Below are 6,633 nucleotides of genomic sequence, written 5' to 3'. Positions count from 1 at the left end.
AGCATCTCCTAAGTGTCCTCTCTGCTATTTTGACTGCAGTTGGTGTGGTGAGTAGTACCTGTTACGGTTCCTCCCACCTGGGTTGGACCAGTTCTTCCTTTTAATAACTTTATCAATACCCAATCTCCTCCTTGACTCATCCACTCTCTGGTTTACTGCTTCACCTGGAACAGAAGATATCTCTTTTCTAGTTAGCATTTTGTATAAAATCGGTTAACTTTTTGATCCACCTCTTCAGGAATTTGGACTACTTCTAGTAGACCCAACACAAGTTCTTCAGAATTTTTATCTTTCCAGGTGATCATTGCCCTATTTATCCATTGTTGAGCAAACATATATAACAAGACAATACCTCATCATTTGATATTTAACTCCTATTACTTATGTCTAGAAATCTGTTTCTTTGTTCCCTTATAAACAAAATCAACTGTTAGTCTAATTTCTTTCACTCCAAAAAACTTTTCTTTCTTTAAAACCTGTTAAGTTTAAGACCTATGTCATTCTCTGTTTATCCAAATCACACCTTTTAAAAAAAAATCAAAGATAAGATAAAATACCATTGTCAACCAGAATTAAATCTGTATATTTCTCAAAGGAAAATATAGACCACATAATGTTCCCAATGTAGCTTTTAGCAAAACATTTTTCCAACTATATTTTCCATAAAAGTCAGCTAGGTAGAACTTCATAACTTGCTTTGGCTGCAGTCCAAAACAAGCTAATTAGCACAAACCATCATAGCCACAATCTATCAGACTTAATGAGTCTTCCCAAATTATTTCAAACAAAGGTTATAATAACCGTCCTTATGCACTAATACAACCTTATCACAACCTTATCACAGCTGTTTATCCCAAACATTGTGTCAGGCTCTTCATGAAACATCCAATACAACTTAAATCAAATTACAATCAATCTCCAAATAAAAGTATATTTTAGTTATTTTCTCTTTCTCATTTGTAACCAAATTGCATCCAATACCTTTATCAAAACTCTTGAAAACGCAACATTTTACTATTTTGATTTTAAACGTTTTCCCATATACTTGAAGTATATGCATAGTTCCATTTTCAGAACATCAAAGTGTTTAAACCAATCATATCTTCACAATCACAAAACGTTCTCTTGTTTCATTTCATTACCTTTCATGATCCTCTTAAAGCAATATTTTATGTAACTTTCTAATTGTTTTTCTTTACATACATTTCCTCAAACCAAAATAAAACATTTGTAAAAACACAGCTTCAAAATAACTCAACTGAAAAAGTGCAATCAATTGATTTCATGTCAATGGATATTTGTGGTGCACGTGGTTCTTAAAATCAGATAATAAAGTTACAATTTCAAATAAAATAAAATCCTTAAACAAAACAAATTCCTTCACCAAATAAAAACAACCTTCCTGTCTAAACACAAACTTCCCATAAGTTCCCATAACACACAAGGTTGCCATTATTGACTAAATCTCACCGTTTGATTTCAAAATTAGACTTCTACTAATTCTCTGACCCATATTTTAATTTGGTTTAAACTATCGATATCATAATGTTGTTTCATCAAATCCATGTTCGGACAGTTCAAACTGCTCCCAGACCTAAGTCACTCATGCCAGTATTATGCTCCGTAATCACGTCAACCAAACAATGCCCTTAACAAAGGTCAACGAAAGTGGGCGTGGCTTACAAAAAAGGTCAATTGCATTTTGGATATCAATAATTTGAATTTTTGATTTAAATAATTGCTTTTAGATTTAAATAATTCGAATTGTTGATATCAAAAATGCATTTATTAAATGTTAATACGGCTTGCCATAAGGTTGCAATCCTTGATGTGCTTATCGCTTGATGCTTATAGCCCGAAATCATTTGATCTGGCAAATAAGAGACAGGGAATCTGCGTAAAAATAGCAACTGGAAGAATATTTATCTTAAAAGAAGGCGGACGCATAAAGACTAGACTCACTACTCTTGGCATAGAATAATTCAATTGGCTGCTCATGCAGTCTATCACCAACCTTCAAAAGGCTTCTTGCGATTGGATGGCGGCGTAGAGGCAATGACGTATTTGGGTCTTGCAAAAGTTCAATACGACAGACAACAGGAAATGAGTAAGAAGTTAGAGATATGACTGCAAACGAGCCCTGAACTAGGTAAGATTATTTCTGGGTACTCCATTATTTCACTACAAACCAACCACCCCTTTCTTAATGCTTTTCTGAACTGCTTTTTTCTTAATCCGTTTTGGTCACGCATGTTTTTAGTTGTGGGCCATTGTCTCACTACACAGAGCAAGTGGCCCAACCTTTGCAATTGAATAATTAACTATCCACAATTTCTCAGGATATATGTGGTCAAATTACTATCTGAATGGGCAGAAATATGTTGTTAAAACAATAAGGATTGATGTAGGGTGGTTACCTGATAAAATGTTGTGGATTACGGAAGTACAGTTTAGAGCGAGCCAGGACATGTCATGTTGCGCAAAGCTATGGGTCTTGTCACTTAAATGATGATAGTAGATGCAGTGTGGTCTCCAGTCGTAGCTTAAGTTTTTGTCGTAACATTAGGGTTGGTTTGAAGTGTCAATTGGGCCAGTAAGGCTGTTTTTGTATGTGGCCGAATTTTTATGTGACTGGTCTGAAGATGTTTTTTTCATAGGTGAAATACCACACGCAGGACAATATATAGACTTGGCGTTATATATTTTAGTACTTTAAATATAATTTACTTGGCGTACATACTATTTAAATGATATCATAAACAATTTTAACATATTATGAAATAATGATCAAATCTGTAATTGCATTAGTGTTGCAAAGAGCTGTTGTTTTACAGAAAACTATGGATTGGTTTCAACAATCTCAACAATAGACATCCCTCCTCACCCCCTCTGCTCTTCTCTCTGAACTGGATAGCCCTCCCTCTCTGGGTTGAATCTTGGGTTGCTCCAGGATTACTAAAATCACAGTTATTTGTGTGTGTGAGACAAGGATAGGTCTGGCCTGAAAAGTGGGACATTCAAACACACTCTCACTCGTACTCTCTCTCTCACTCTCTACATATATTTTCACAGACACATGTTAATAAATGTCTATTTACAGTTAAAAGAATGCTTTGGCAGGAGGCTTGTTGTTGCCTTGTGAATCTAGGTCAGTGCACCCTGAAAGCCAGCTTGCCCAATGTCATATGCCTCTATGCTAAACTACAGCTAGCTACCCTGCCCTATGTCATATGCCTCTATGCTAAACTACAGCCAGTGTTGGGGTAGTTACTCAGAAAAAGTAACTAGTTACAAGTTACTAGTTACTTCTGAAAATCGTAACTAGATTACTTAACTAGTTACTGCATTTGAAAAGTAACTTCACTACTAGTTACTTTACTTTCAAATGTTTTAAGCAAATGTCCAAATTTATGGCAAAGATACATGGAAAAACATCATGGCCCTTTCATAAACTTTTTTTTTCAATTTTCAATAAAGGGCATCTCTTAGCCTTTCCACATGGTGTATTTAAATTTAAACATGTAAAACAAAATGGCATATAAATCTGAAGGTCGCCAGTTCGATTCCTGGCCGAGCCAAATAACGTGTCCTTGGGCACAACACCCTACTTGCCTCGGGGGGAATGTTCCTGTACTTACTGTAAGTCGCTCTGGATAAGAGTGTCTGCTAAATGACTAAATGTAAATATGCCTCACTTTAAAATCTCATTGAGTTGACAGCAGTTGAAAGACACCTCTCGTCTGGACATAGAGTGCATTTTACTGTAATATTTTTGTCCTTGTGAAGATGACAGCTGTGTACAGGTGTTTTGTTATTTAAAGCGTGGTCATATTTTTTGTGTTTTAGGTGGTTTGATTAAGTCTGAGTATTTTAATATGTTGGGTTATATTTCATATCGGTATTCTTTTTAGTTGCTTTTCTGTGTTTGGTTAAACCTTGGGAAAATCTGTAGTCCTGAAAGACTACAGTGATCAGGCGATTTACGTATGTGCACTTGCGCAGCCTTACTGACAGGAGACACTGAGTTGGTTAGCCCTCAAATGTTTGCTTATGGTAAAAAAACTAAAAGTTGATGGTACAGAATGTAGAGTTTTTAACAAGACATGGACTTTTAAGTATCTGTTTAGAAAAGTCAAAGGCAAAGCTGTGTGCTTAGTTTGTGGAGAACAGGTCGCTGTGTTGAAGGATTACAATTTGAATCGGTACCACGGGACGAAACACGCAAGTAAAAGAACTTGACTGATGCAGAGTAGGCGCAGGCCGCTGATGGTTTGCTAGTTAAGCTGCAGACCCTGATGATCACCTCAGCTGTCCTTTGCATATCTACCTCAGACATTAAACCAGACTTCAATGCACTTGTTCAAGCCCAAGACAGACTGGATTTTTCTCACTGAGTAAGAAAAACTGAACTGAACTGGAAAACATCAAAAGCATTTATTGCTTTTGTATAAAGTTAATCAATTGCTGGTCTTTAACATACATCTTATGTATTTTTGGAAGGTTTAAAGGTATGTAAAAAAAAAAAAAATCTAATACACTTTTGACATATTTTCATAGCCTAATTGTATTTCCAGTAGCAGCTCAAAACCATGTTTTTTTTTGTAATAAAGTAATACAATTAATATTGAGCAGAATTAAGTTCGGCCTATTGGTTCGGCCTGCCACAACAGTCCCAATTTGTCATGTGCTGTGCAGGGAGAAAATTACATTTACATGTATTCATTTAGCAGATGCTTTTATCCAAAGCGACTTCCAGGAGAGAGCTTGACAAAGTGCATAGGTCACTGATAATAAACACAAGATAGCCCCAAAAACATTGCGAGTAGCCAATGTAGCCACATTTGCTGGGAGAAAAGAAGAAGCCTATCTGCATTGGCCTCATCTTAGTTTGTGGTGTGCAATGAGGGAATCAATGTTCTGGCATGATGAATGACAGTGGTTCTTGTTTTTATGGACTGAAACACATACACACCTCATTAATGGTTCTCTGGGACTGGGACACACACATGTCAGAGAGAGAGACAGAGACGATCTGAGGCCACATAGTTGCAAACATCCTCTGACCACATGGGTGTGTTTGTGAATGTGTCGGGGCATAGGTTTCACTTTTTTTTACGGCAAATCTGTCCCCCCTCTTTTTATTAGGATTCCTCCATCAGGAAGAACCGTATTATAATTGTTGGTATTATTAGAGTTCCTCCAGTAGGAGGAAACCTATTGTTTTTGTTAGTATTCTTATTATTATATTTCTCTGTGAAATGACTCAATAGCTCAGTCCTTCACCCAATTTTTTCAAATTTGGCCCAATGATACAACAGGTCACTCACTACGCCCTGACCCTTAATGGTCCACATATGCCCATAGGTGGCGCTATAAGCCACGCCCAAAGTCTACGTGATTTCCCCATCGACTCCAAAATGCCTGAAAATTGGTATACATGCCTTATTTCTCATGGGGAATAAAAAAGCCTCAAGGACCCATAAGGTCGGCCATGATGGATTTTCCTGCACAGTGAGATTTTGTAAAAAACTTCAAAATTGGTCTGCTCTTAAAACAAAGGTCCAATTGACTTGAAATTTGGACAGATATGTACAATTGATGTCTTTCAAAACGTTACTTGGGGGAAATGAATCTAATACAAAATGGCTGAAAGAGGTGTATTTATGTAAATGTACACATTGCTTCAATATCTTTGTGTCAATAAATCAAATATAATTTTGACTGATGGTTTTTCAACCATTTTGGCTTCAAGATGACATGTAAGTCATTTCTCCTATTTTTACACATTTTAAGCTAGAATCAATGATGGGGTTCGTGAAAATACACTACTCTTGAATTATGGTGAAGGTTTGAGCACTTTTAGACCTTTTTAGATCGTGAGTTTGAAGTAATGGAAAACCGAACTCGAACCGAACTCGAAAAGTAGCTATATTTTTCTCTCTGTGTTTATAATTAGTGAATCATTTTGCATCTCGGCGAATTATTCACCAAAAAGGTTTGGGTCGTGAAAGTCTTTGTAATTGGAGTGAGTTTGGACGCCAGGAAGACCGCATAGGCTTAGGCGGCAGCCATGTTTTGGTCGCGTCATGTTCACCATTTTATTTACAGTTCGGTCAATTCTACCCCCAAAAAGGGCAGGGCAGCCTCGAGATGTGGGAATTGTGCTTTTAGCCAGATGGTCCTATTATTTTTGTGATTTGTGGAAAACTTGCAATTTCAGGGGGGAGTGCATTGTTTTGACGTTAGCCTCAGAGTCAGACTTGGTTTGCTCACTGTATTTCACTCAATTCTACTCCAAAAACGTCAGGGAGGTGGTCCAAACATGCTGGGGCACACAACAAGTTAGTCTGCCTTGCTTGCAAGTACTGGGCAACACCTGCCACATCAGTACCATGTGAGAGGTTGTTTTCTCTCTCTGGGCATATTGTGCAAAAGAATCATCTGTCATCTGGAAATGTGAACAGACTTGTGTGTCTGAGCAGCTGGCTTGGGTAAACAAAATAGAACCTGTAGTGTTCAAAATTTAAGCCAATCTGTGGTTGTTAAGTATCTGAAGTATGTTCTATTGAAAGGTTTATTGATTGGCTTTTGTAAGGGCTTTACTCTGTTGCTCTGTTGTTACTCTGTTCTGTT

At 37.0% G+C, this 6,633-nt stretch overlaps 1 protein-coding gene across 2 annotated transcripts in view; it reads left to right on the top strand.

The window, feature by feature from the left end:
• Window positions 1-2,059: 2,059 nt before the first annotated feature.
• crlf3 (cytokine receptor-like factor 3) overlaps window positions 2,060-6,633 on the top strand; it is a 50,054-nt gene continuing 45,480 nt past the window's right edge. For both annotated transcript variants that reach the window (XM_084676701.1, XM_084676700.1), the window contains exon 1: window positions 2,060-2,149. The gene's annotated coding sequence lies outside the window, so the exon portion shown is untranslated. The remainder of the gene's footprint in view (window positions 2,150-6,633) is intronic.

The sequence above is a fragment of the Hypomesus nipponensis genome, chromosome 17 (genome assembly GCF_054491055.1).
Source record: "Hypomesus nipponensis isolate SF chromosome 17, ASM5449105v1, whole genome shotgun sequence".
NCBI classification, from domain to species: Eukaryota; Metazoa; Chordata; class Actinopteri; order Osmeriformes; family Osmeridae; genus Hypomesus; species Hypomesus nipponensis.
This window is presented reverse-complemented; position numbering and strand designations above follow the sequence as displayed.